Below are 13,759 nucleotides of genomic sequence, written 5' to 3' on the forward strand. Positions count from 1 at the left end.
TGGTGTAGTGGGAGGCGGGGTGTTAAGGTGTCTCATGCTCGTTAGCTCGCGCAGACTCAACAACTCCGCGGGTTCACAGATTGTAAAAAAGACTACAATCCTTTTTGAAAGAAGAAAACTGACAGCCTCCAGCTGGCTGAAAAGTAAATCTGTTTCAATGTAACCGTCATTCTAACATTAATGAAATATTTAGACTTTATTTGTGATTATTTCACTGTAAAAGATTTACTCATTTGTTGAGGGGAATGAAAGGAAAACAAACAAAATTCTTACAAATGCATAATAAGAACATTTAAAATACATAGAAGAAATAGACTTGCATTAATAATTATTATTAGCATGTTTTTATTAATATAATAATTAATACAAATATGCTTGGTCATACAAATGAACATATCTCAGCTTCATATCTTTACCCATCTTCACGTGCATTCAAATTTGCAATTGATCTTCAAAACATCTGGTTCTGGATTAAGTTCCACCAGATTTTTATATTTTTTTTTTATCAATTGGCTCTTTTTGAACCTCTTTTTTACGTTCAGCATTTCTAACTTGGCAGTGAATTCATTTACCAGCAAGAAGGCACAGCATGTCTTAAATCAACTCGGACATGTAATTTCTGCTTTCATGAAAACAATAACTAAGATTACCATGTTCAGACTGTGATCCAGTGGACTACAGTGTGTCTCGAAGTGAGAAGGTCAGAGAAGAAGAATCATCAAGGAGGAACTAAGGGAAGAAATAGATCGTCACATAGAACTGGAGCCTCTTTTGTTTACAGGATGACATCACAGAAGAATAAGAAGCAGATTAAATCCTGCATTCAGCAAACATCCTCAGAGACCTGAATTCTTCCAGAGCTGCAGCAGATAGAGACAGCAGCAGCCACAGATGTTTAAGGTGCGTTCAGGTTGATGAACAGCAAATGATGCATAAATAACAGATGTGCAAAATACAGAAAACATGCAAACTGTTCAAGGACCACATATAAGGATCCAGATGTAAATTAACAATGTTTATGTGACCATTTAAAATTCTATTTTGGACATTATTGGACTATGTGGTAAAACCATCATATTAGCTGAAGATTTAATCAAACAAGAGGTTCATTGATACAAGGTCATCTCAGCTTTTTAATCTTATGTGCATGGTAATTAAGTCACTGTGAGTGAATTATTGATTAGGTGGCTTATATTGAAATCATGGTATACTTGCTTACCCACATATCTTTGGCTGTTTGTGGACTTCTTCACTTTAGAATAAATAGATGGGAAGAAAATGGTGGTAAATGTCAGAAAACAAACAAAACCCATGTGGCAGTGAGAAATTCCACTTTTAGAGACCTGTTTTATATAGACAGATTAACAGTGAGTCCAGCACAGCAAATCAGTGGTCGATTTAATAATGGGACTGTTGGTCCTTTACAGGTAATTTGTTTTTCTCTCACAAAGAACCTCTATCAACCAAGAAAATATTTTTCTCCATATTTTTACCTAAAGCATTTTGCACTTTTGCTGACATCAGAAGATACAGATGTACGCTCTTGTTTTTCTGTTTCTGTGATTGGTATACTTTGTTGTAACAACCAGGCTTGTTCTCAGTGGGTGTATCACTGAGTGGAAAAAAAAAATGGAGACGGATTGGTGGTTTCCCGTGGGCTAGGTTCTGGGACTAAGACTCCTACGTACCGTCACCCAGCCAGCCTGAGGTCCCGGCTGCTCAGATTCTACTAGAAGGCCACTAAGACCGGGAATATTCTTGCTTGTTAATGATGCGTATGTTTGTTTAAAATGGCTGCCTTGCGTAACTTGCGTTGATTTGAAGAGTCAGTTGTGCTCCTCCCCCAAAATTACCACAGCACGTTCACAAGCTGCGATAAATGAGTAACCGGTAGGAGGAGTGGACAGAACAAGCAAGACACATTTGCCATTGTCACTCCATTTCTGCTTTGTAGGTCTTTAATACCATCTACAGTACTGCTGCTGTCTTTGTTTTTGTCCTGATCTCAAAATAACCATTTACTGATCTCTTCTATTGACGACATGTTTGTTTTGGTTGTAAAAACCTGGGACTCTATCTGGTCTGAGTACTCTACTGGGCCCCCTAGTGGAACACTCCAGTAATATTTAGTGCAGCTGCAAGTATGTGAACAAGACGCAGCCTATGTCAATGCGAGGGTAAAAAGCAAGTATATTTCCATCCTAATGGGAATTCCAACACCTTTGCCTCCAAAGCAGCAAAAATGCTACATTTATTACACGTACCATTATCACTAAAGGAGGCAGAGGAGTAAAGATCTGAAGCGTAGAGCATGAGATAGGAGACGAAGAGATAGGAGGAGACATAGCCGCACTGAGGCTAACTAGGTGAGCAAAGTCTTTTAACATTAAAAAAATCCACAAAACTAAAGATTCCCTAAAGTCTAGGTACATGCAACAACAGAAAATGTGTTTTAGCATGTGTATGTGCTACAGTAACTGAAAAATGTCTCAGAACAGAGAAATCAGATAAATTCAAGCAAGTCTGAAACATCGAAAGGCTACACGGTGTGAAAACAGGTAACGCAATACGTCTTAACGCAGGAATTGATGATTTGAAACTGAATTGAATGTACCAGGAATATCCAGACTGAATGTCAGGTACATCTACAGGTGGTGGTCCTTGGGTAACTTTTGGAGCCATACTTCAAGATGGCTGCCACGGCAAGATGACTTTGGAAACAAAGCAACGTGCAAATATTTTAATACCATTGAATTAAATGTAAATAGTTAAGAGTCATCCCCTACTCAAATACAAGATTTTTAAGTAAAACTTTTACATTGTTTGCAGGAATCAACTCTGTTCATCTCTTAGCAGGCTATGTTATGAACCTCTGTGTTTAAAAATGGTTTTCTTAGCATGTCATTAACATTTATTCCAAAGACAGCAGTAGTTCAGGAGGTAGAGTGGGGTGTCCAGTATTTGGAAGGCTGTAGGTTCAATCCCGGCTCCCACCAGAGAAAGCTGCTTTTGTGTCCATGGGCCAGACACTTAACCTGCTCAACCTGCTGGTGGTGTTTGGTACTCTCACTTCCGTCAGTGTGCCCTGGGGCAGCTGCAGCTACATTACAGGTCATCACCACCAGCATGTGAATGAGTGAATGACTGATTGTGTTGTGAAGCACCTTGAGGGGTTGTAGAACCCTAAGAAGGCGCTGTTCTAATACAGGTCATATACGGACCAACAACCAATCAACATTTAGAATCCACCTCATTCACAGTATGAGCTAAACAAAATGTAGCATTATGAAACGCATGCTCCAATTTTATTGGTTTAGAGCAGTACGCCCTCCGCACGTAGGAGGGCGCTGCTGCTATAAAAGGGGAGCTCTTCTGGTAAGGAAGTAGGTTCGGGAAACAACTGGTGCCATTATGCCGCTGCGTTTTGGTACTGCCAGCCCGTGTCCTCAGGCTGCGTTTATGGTGCGATCGGCTCTGCTTCAACCGTGGTATGTACCTAGATGGCTATCGTTTAGCGTTAGGGCTACTGTGTCTCAGTCTGTGTTGTGAACTTTGCAGCTTGGGCATTTGGGTCAGTGTTGGGTGTGATGTCATCGCTTGCCTGCTGAATCCTCGTTGCTTCTGGGCAGAGAGTTCCCTTCTGTTCAGGCGTTACTAGCGGGAGGACCGGTAGGTGTGTGCTGCGCCGTCCCCACACTGGGCCATTTGTTTGTTGGGTAACTTTCTACCTCTTCCCTGTCCTTTAGATTCCTCCGTGGTCCGGCCGGAGGCGCCGCTGTTTCGTCTTGTTTCTCTTTACCACATTTTAAATCAGCTGGCTGAAGGAAGTTCCCCTGGCTCCTGGCTGGAGTCCAGGAGGCAGAACAGCTGATCAACGTTGTACAGATTTTATACAGTTCTCTTTTAATTTTGTTTTCTTTGTGCAGGCTGAGGCAGGAGGTGTGGGGTGTGGCCTCGGAGGTGGTGGTCCCGTGTGCGAGTGTGATGGTGCTGGGTTCTCACGTTGGTATGAATGCTCACTGCCGGGGGTGAATCCCGGATATTTTTATTTTTTGCTGGTTGGGGCTTCTCTGCCCCGAGTCACCCGCCTCCATCACTAGCCTCAGTCCTGCTTGTCAACATATTTTTGTTTGGTTTAAATTCATTTGGTTTTGTCCTTGTCATTAATTTTAGCATTTTTATGTTTTACATGGCAGTTTTTAAAATGTCTTTTAAACAGTTTTTTTTAAATAAAATAAAATCATTGTAACTTCTGAAACCACGTCTGCTGTCAAGTGGAATGAATCTATATGCTTTAATTCCTTGGGTGAAATTCCCAAGGTGGCGTTGTTAATGAAATTGCACTCGAGCAGATACAATTGCCATCCTTGGCGTCCACAGGTCATAGACCACTCCCGTATTGCCACAAAAAAACTGACTTTAACTCAGTTTTGCAGATACTGAGCTAAACTTTCATGTTGTAGTCGAGTCATTCACATCACACACTCTTACCTTTAACAGATTATGGTAGTACATGAGATCTCACATGGCATTTCCAAGATTTCACCAAACTGGCTGGAACTCCTTTCTTTCTCAACATCTTAGTTTGAAACACTCACATAAAGGACTTCAGACATGAATCCCTTTCAGTAATACTCAGCGATTACATTTTAAAAACAGCATGGCTGTGGAAGACATCCGAAAGAAATCAGTTACCAAGCAGATAAGCACCATCAATAGTTGTATTCTCACACTCAGGGCTGATCAGTGGGGTCTTGTCTACAACCCTGACCAGGTGTATCAAATGAAACCAATTAGGTCAATAACCCGATGCAGCACACAGTCTGCTGTTCTGCCACTAAGAGGTGAATGACAACAGAGAAATTTGTGTGTTTTTCAGGGTAGGTGCTTTCTAGAGGACATGGAGAATTAAGGCCCAATCACAATGACTCTTCGGCAAAGTGCACTTGGAGGAAGTGCCCAGTAAGGCTTTGACTAGGTAGTACACAAGTGTGCAAATAATTGCCAAAATTGGACAGGGAGCATTGCATCATCGACCGCAATGCAGGCCTTTGTGCTGGTCGCTGTGCTACTTTTTGTAAGCCTTTATTAACAGCTTTCAAACAACCAAACAATTATTCAAAATACAATTTCTTTCATTGCTGCTTTGTCTAAAACATTCAGAGCATTTATTAATCATCCTATAATGAACCACTTTCATTTGAAAATAAATATTTTCAGAAAGGGCACTTGAGCCTTTTCTCCCACAGCAATAATTGTGGGTAATACTTTTCGCCCAACTCTGCATCGATGTGGACTTGGGCGAAGAGCAGATAAAGGGTTCAAAAGGAGCGTGATCAGCATCCGCACTTGGGAATCAGGACAACCGACGCACTGGCACCCCTGGCTGGGATTGTGCAACTGAAGGGCACAAGGGTGGAAGTGCGAGTATTTGGAATTGGGCCCTGTAAGAAGAAAGAGTACATAAGGTTCAAGCCTTTTATTGTTTCTAATACTGATGATTTTGGCATACAGCTCATGAAAACCCCAAATTCCTATCTCAAAAAATTAGTGTAATGTCCAGAAATGGTCAATTTTCACCTACATATTGACCTACACTATATCCGGTCATCTACAGACCTAATTCCACTATCTGAGTGGAGTTTCTATCCTGTCTTCTAAAGCCCAGAACATTCTGCAGTCCTTGTTGACATTTCAGGGGGAACAAGATGTCAGCCTGTGTTCCCAAATAAAGCCTTCTTTTGATAAGACCGCATGATTGCACACTCTCATGAAAGAAGAACTTTTACAACTCATAAGTTAAATAATCATTAAATAATAAAATGATTGAATGAACAAATGTGATATGGATACTAATACTAATGTTTGAATAATCTGTGCTTAAATTACTGTGGTTGAAATGAATTTTTATATTACAATGAAACATTTTGATATTATGATCAGTAATGTTTGGTTTAACAAGTGAATCAGTATCTACACTCAGACACAATGTCCATTAGAGATAAATTAAAATTAAAGTAATTTCATGCACATAGATGTGTACTTACCCACAAATCAGAAAAAAGGCGTGATGTTTTGAGGGTTGTTTGTTAACATCTCTTAACATGGCACGTCCCGATTGGCCAGGTAATCATAATATGGGAATATTAAAACAGAAACTTGCTGAGTGATTCAGTTAAGTTTTTGAGCAGAACTCCCAACTGGCCACCGGGGGAAAACTCTCTAACCGCATCTCTTGACAAGCTATCAAAAACCTGTTGAATGCTGCAGCTGACACAGCAAAACAGTTTCTTTAGCTATTCAGAAACAGCTGTTCTAGACGCAAACAATTTAATCTATCTGTTGTGACTCGGGAGACATCCTAGGACTGACTTGGTCGCATCGAGGTTTTCCTATGAGCCACGTGCATTTGCGGTCACAGACTCCTTGACATCTCCGATCAAAACGGGGTCTCCAGGAACGGGTACGTAGGCATGACATGAATTGCATCTGATGTGGTTTTGATAAGATCCAACTTTGTTAGTTTAATGCAGACCAAATTCTTTTCACACCCAGAACTCAGTTTCTTCTAGATACAAGGTTCTGATAAACACACACCATTCAATCATCATACACCACATTCCATCCACTTATATTCATCCATCACAGTTGTCTTATTTAACTTGTCTTGTTTTAATTTGTTTAGAAAATGAATTTCTTACTTTTTATAAACCTGACTATGAATTGATATGAAGTGTGTTTGATCACTGAAAAAGCAAAGAATCCTAGAATCTTCTGATTAAACATTGAAGGACTAATAAGGTTGATATCCTATATTTATATAGAATATCACAGCTTATTGGTCATAAGTTAAGGTAATATATTAAGCATAAAAGCAACATATTTACCCCACAACATTAGCATATCATGAAAAGGTTTTTTAAACGAGCTATTAACCTAATCATCTGAATCAACTAATTAACTCTAAACACCTGCAAAATATTCCTGAGGCTTTTAAAAACTCCCAGCCTGGTTCATTACTCAAAACCGCAATCATGGGTAAGACTGCCGACCTGACTGCTGTCCAGAAGGCCATCAATGACACCCTCAAGCAAGAGGGTAAGACACAGAAAGAAATTTCTGAAAGAATAGGCTGTTCCCAGAGTGCTGTATCAAGGCACCTCAGTGGGAAGTCTGTGGGAAGGAAAAGGCGTGGCAGAAAACACTGCACAACGAGAAGAGGTGACCGGACCCTGAGGAAGATTGTGAAGAAGGACCGATTCCAGACCTTGGGGGACCTGCGGAAGCAGTGGACTGAGTCTGGAGTAGAAACATCCAGAGCCACCGTGTACAGGCGAGTGCAGGAAATGGGCTACAGGTGCGGGCGCATTCCCCAGGTCAAGCCACTTTTGAACCAGAAACAGCAGCAGAAGCGCCCGACCTGGGCTACAGAGAAGCAGCACTGGACTGTTGCTCAGTGGTCCAAAGTACTTTTTTCGGATGAAAACAAATTTTGCATGTCATTCGGAAATCAAGGTGCCAGAGTCTGGAGGAAGACTCGGCAGAGGGAAATGCCAAAATCCCTGAAGTCCAGTGTCAAGTACCCACAGTCAGTGATGGTCTGGGGTGCCATGTCAGCTGCTGGTGTTGGTCCACTGTGTTTTATCAAGGGCAGGGTCAATGCAGCTAGCTATCAGGAGATTTTGGAGCACTTCATGCTTCCATCTGCTGAAAAGCTTTATGGAGATGAAGATTTCACCGAACCCGGCGTGGTACTATCGGCTCGGCCCAGCGTGGCTTTTCCGGCTTGGCCCGGCAGCACCGAACCAGCGTGACTCTACAGGCTCGACCCGGCAGCACCGAACCAGCGTGACTCCACCGGCTCATTGTGACAGCACCAAACCCGGCGTGGTACTATCGGATTGGCCCAGCAACAACAAACCCGGGTTGTTCCACCGACTTGACCCAGCAACACTGATCCCAGCATTTTTCCACCAGCCTGGTCCAGCAGCACCAAACCAGGAGTAGTTCGAATGAGACAGGACCAACAACATCGCTTTGCGGTGATTACGCAAATTGAACATCTATCTGAGTAGCAGGGATGCCTGGAGGAAGAGCTGCAGGACGAGGCAAAGACATGGCTCAAGATGACCTGGAGATCAAACGATCACTGAACTTCATGTCAGGTGAGCTGTCAAATATAACAGCACAGCAGAATAAATTACTGAGACTGGTGGAGGAGGTGAAAGAACTTAAAGTACTGTTGACTGAAAAAGACAAAAAGATAACAGCTTTAGAGCAAAGAGTTGATGAACTAGAACAGTACACAAGAAGAGAGGATCTGACAATAATGGGACCGGAAACCCGACACAAAAGCTATGCAAAAGCAGTGATGTATCATGACTCAGCAGAAGATGCCTCGAAAAAAGAACTTGAGACACTTACAACAAGTAGTTACCTTTCTGCACAGTAAGAATATAACTATCCAAAAAGAAGCTATATCTATATGTCACACACTGCCTAAAATATCAGAGAAAACAAAGCCAGCTATTATTGTAAAATTCATCAGCAGAAAACAAAGGAACAGTGTACTGGTGCAAGCAAGCAAGCTTTGAGGCACCAATGTATATATAAATGAACACTTAACAAAAATAAATGGGACAATAGCTAGAGAGGCACAGATCTTAAAAAAGCAGAAAAAAATTGTAGCAACATGGACAAGAAATGGGAATGTATGGATCAAAGAACAAGAAGGGTCACAAGCGAAGATAATAAAATATCTGAAAGATCTGGAAAAATTCAATAATCATTGAAAGTGGGAAGAGGGTTGTAAAACAGAGTAACATCACCTACAGAAGCATGAAAATGAAATTCTGGTAAATAAAGGGAAAAAAATAGATGTTACATGTACAAATGAGGAACTAGAATACAAAAAATATGACCCTGAAAAGTATCTAGAGAATAATTTGTACATGCATATGAATAAGGAATGTGAATATTACAGCGATCAAGAACTAAATTATTCTGTTTTATCAGAAGGATCACTCTCAATCATTCACTTCAATTGTAGAAGTTTGTATTGTAATTATTACAAAATTTTGGATTTTTTAACACAAAACAAAAGAAGATTTCAAATTATTGCAATTACAGAAATATGGCTAAAAGAAGGTGATAATGAAGAAGTACAAATAGAGGGCTATGAGATGTATTTACTAAATCGGAAAAATAAAAGAGGAGGTGGTGTAGCACTATATATTTGTAATAATTTGAAAAGCAAAGTTATTTATAACATGTCAATGATGTAATGGAAATAATTAATATAGAAATCATTTCTGAGAAGACAAAAAACATAATAATAAGTTGTACATACGAGCACCAGGATCCTGTGTAGAATCTTTTACAAATACAATTACCGAAATGTTGAGTGGAATCTGCAACGAGGATATATTTCTCTGTGGAGACCTTAATATTGATCTGGAAAATGTAAATAATTCAAAGACTGCAAACGACTTTATAAATTCAATGTATCTACTGGGTCTGTTTCCACTGATAACCAAACCAACAAGAATAAATGCACACAGTTCAACTACAATAGATAATATATTTACTAAAGTTACAAGGGAAATAGAGAGAAGTGGAATTGTAATGACAGACATCAGTGATCACCTGCCAATTTTTACAGTCTGTAAAAATAATCGGATTAAATTTCAACATAAAACGCAAAGACTAATAAGGGATAGGTCACAAAACGCTATAAATGCACTGAAAAGAGACTTGGAACAACACAACTGGGAAACAGTTTGTAAACATGGCTTACAACTCCTTTTTAAGAATATTGTGTAACCAATTTGAAAAACACTGAAAAACCAAAATTCTAACAAAAAGACAAGGGATGAACAATCCATGGATAACAAAAGGGCTGCAGAATGGCTGTAAGAAAAAAAAATACCTTATATAGATGTTTTTTAAAGCAAAGAACAAGTGAAGCAGAAAAAAGCTACAAAAAATACAAGAATAAATTAGTTACAATAATAAGAAAAAAAGGATTATTATAGCAATTTATTTGACAAAATAAAAATAATATCAGAGCCACTTGGGGAATTCTAAATAGTGTAACAAAAAGAAATAAAACAGCTTCAACTGTTCCACAATACTTTGTAAATGGACAGTCTGAAATTAGTGAAACTAGCACACTAGTAAATGAATTTAACAATTGCTTTAATAATGTGGGACCAAACTTAGCAAACAGCATTCCTAAAATAACTAATTATAACATCAGTGGAAAAATAACAAGTAATGAAAATAGTATACTTCTCAGTCCAGCACCTAGTTATGAAATAGGAATCATTGTAAATAAATGAGTCAGTAAAAGAACTACTGACTGTAACAATCTAGACATAACATTAATAAAAAATATAATAGAAAATATCATCCATTCCTTCACTTACATATGTAATTTATATTTCACAACAGGGACATTTCCAGATAACATGAAAATAGCAAAAGTCATACCAATGTACAAAAGTGGTGAAAAACACACTTTTTCCAATTACAGACCAATATCCTTATTATCACAATTTTCTAAAATATTAGAAAAATTATTACTAGGCTAGATTAACTCCTCACAAAAGAAAATATATTAAACTACAGTCAATATGGTTTTAGAACTAATCATTCAACTTCCATGGCACTAATGGAACTAACAGAAGAAATATCAGAAGCCATTGACAAAAAGAATCATTTCATAAGTATTTTTATTGATTTTACAAAAAGTGTTTGATACAGTAGATCATGAAATTCTTCTGAAAAAAAAAACGTAGTAAATATGGTATCAAAGCAATGGCTCTAAAATGGTTAAGAAGTTATTCGAATGATAGGAAACAATATGTACAAATAAATCACATTTAATCAAATCTACGTGATATTACTTGGGGGGTACCACAAGGGAGAGTACTGGGTACAAAACTATTTATTATGTACATAAATGATATTGCCTCTATATCAAATATGTTAAAATGTATTCTATTTTCTGATGACACTGCCTTTTATTATGCAGGAGATATAATCAAACAGATGATAGAAACAGTAGAAACTGAGATGAAAAAAATTAAATTATGGCTTGATGGGAATAAACTCTCATTAAACACTGATAATGTCATGCTGAGCAGGAGGTTATAGGACCCAAAAATGCAGAACACACTAGACAGGAGCAGATGTAAATAAGTAAATCCTTTATTTAAAGGAGGAGACTTGATCGAGCGATCCAAAAACAAAAACAGATGCTCACAACTGAGCACTGACTCGAGCAAAACTCGGGAAAGAACAGAACAACGTAGACACAACGATGGGCCGACAAACACTGAGGGACAAGGCAAGGCTTTTAAACACAGAGGGAGGTGATCAGGGGAACAGGTGACAGGTCTGAGTGAGATCTGGAGGGAAGGTAGATGTATTCAATAAACTAAATGGGGAAAGAAAAAAGCAGGAGGGAATAATCATGGGACATAAGAGGAGAACCTGGAGGAGGCTGGGGACAGAGGGACATAGAACATGACAGATGAATCATGTTTCATGATATTTAGTAAAAGTAATTCAAATGATACAAGTCTATTAAATATAGATGATATTAATATTACAAGAGTAAATTTTTTGGGAGTTTTAATCGATGAAAATGTATCTTGGAAGCCACATATAAACAATGTGAAAACTAAAATAGCTAAAACAATTGCAATGTTACATAGAGTAAAATAGTCACTGGATGATAACTCCCTATATTTATTATATAATTCACTTATTGCACCATATTTTAACTATTATATAGAAATCTGGGGGACAACATTTAAAACTTATACAAATTCTATCTATATATTGCAAAAAACAGCAATAAGAATCATTAAAAGGAGTAATTACAGAGATCCATCTAACCCGTTATTCATAAAAACAAAAACATTAACATTCTATGACCTAGTGGACTACAATATTCCTACATTTATGTATAATGCAAACAAAAGAAAAACCTTCCTAAAATTTTACTTAGAAGATTTACAAAAAGACAGAGTGAATATGAACTAAAAGGACATGAATTATTTACAATACCTAGGCATAGAATAATTATAAAGGAGTGCTGTGCCTCTATACGTATATGGAGTTAAAATATGGAATAAGCTAGGTAACGTAATCAAGGATGCTAAAACGATATTTACTTTCAAAAATCTAATTAAAAATGAAATACTGGAATCATATATGTGCAAATCAATTATATATATATATGTCACGGTTTGCCTCTGCAGTAACCCATTTGCAGGAATAAAGATCCTTTATCCAGAGTTCAAAAAGATTTAATAAACAAAACTTCCTCCACTGACTGTGGGAACCAAAAACCAAAACCAAACTCAATCCATACATGTACAACTCAGCAAAGACAACTCCACACTGATGACTGGCAGCAGTGGCCTGAAATAGGGTGAGGGGCAATCAAGATGATGTGGTTCAGCTGCAGCACTCCAGGAGGCTCACAGGGAAGGGGAGGATTCCTGAGTGGAGCTGCAGCTGACCTGAACAAAAACAACAGAGAAAAAGTTAAACACAAGCACAAAAAGGGGCGAATCATAACATAACCCCCCTCACAAAGTCCGGCTCCCAGACGGACGTCTCGGCTGGGTGGGGTGTTCCCGGTGAAACTGATCGATCAGATCACGGCTGAGGATGTGGCGTTCTGGGACCCATTGCCTGTCCGCCGGGCCATAACCCACCCAGTCCACGAGGTATTGGACGCCCCTGCCCACTCTCCTCGAGGCCAAGAGCTTATTCACGCTGTAGACAGGTCCGCCATCCACAATGCGGGGAGCTGGAGGGACCGCAGGTGGCGTCTGCAGGGGACAGAGTCTCTCAGGCTTCAGCTTGCTCACATGGAACACAGGGTGGACTCTCAGTGCCCGAGGGAGCTCCAACCTGACGGCTACTGGGTTGATGACCTTGGTGATGGGGAAGGGTCCGATGAATCGGGGCTGCATCTTCCTGGCACCCCCCTTCAGTGGCAGATCAGCCGAAGAGAGCCAAACCCTGTCACCCACCTTGTACTCCGGAGCAGCAGACCTCCGGCGGTTAGCCACGGAGGTGAACCGTTCCTGGTTCCGAACCAGTCGGGAACGGTACTCAGTCCATGTACGACGGCAGCGCCTCACGAATGCTGCAGGACCGGAGGTGGAAGCCGACCTCTCCTGATGGGGGAAGAGAGGTGGTTGGTACCCGTAGGCAGCCTGGAAGGGGGAGTAGCCAGTAGAATTAACCAGGGTGTTGTGCGAATACTCAGCCCAGGGGAGTTGAGAGGACCAAGTCTGGGGGTTCTTCAGGCACATAGCACGCAGGGTGGTCTCCAGATCCTGGTTAAAGCGCTCTACTTGACCATTTGTCTGAGGGTGGAAACCAGAGCTCAGACTGACCGTTATTCCAAGGAGTCTGCAGAACTCCTTCCAAAAAGCTGCAACAAACTGGGGTCCTCGATCCGAGGTGATGTTCTCCGGAAGTCCGTGCAGCCGAAAAACATGCCGCACCACCACCTCCGCCAGTTGCTGAGCCGATGGCAATCTCTGCAGGGGTATAGCATGCACCATCTTTGAAAACCTGTCCACTACAGTCAGGATCACAGTCTTACCCTTAGAGTTGGGTAGTCCAGTGATGAAGTCCATTGCAATGTGGGACCAAGGTCTGGAGGGAACAGGTAGAGGTTGCAGGAGTCCAGCCGGAGGAGTTCTGGGTGACTTGACGCTGGCACACACTG

At 40.2% G+C, this 13,759-nt stretch overlaps 1 long non-coding RNA gene across 1 annotated transcript; it reads left to right on the forward strand.

Moving 5' to 3' along the window:
• Positions 1-917: 917 nt before the first annotated feature.
• Positions 918-4,338, forward strand: LOC107382205 (uncharacterized). Its single transcript, XR_001572581.3, has 3 exons — positions 918-3,488; positions 3,559-3,669; positions 3,747-4,338. It is a non-coding gene; the product is annotated as an uncharacterized lncRNA (long non-coding RNA).
• The last annotated feature ends 9,421 nt before the right edge of the window (positions 4,339-13,759 follow it).

The sequence above is a fragment of the Nothobranchius furzeri genome, chromosome 1 (genome assembly GCF_043380555.1).
Source record: "Nothobranchius furzeri strain GRZ-AD chromosome 1, NfurGRZ-RIMD1, whole genome shotgun sequence".
NCBI lineage: Eukaryota > Metazoa > Chordata > Actinopteri > Cyprinodontiformes > Nothobranchiidae > Nothobranchius > Nothobranchius furzeri.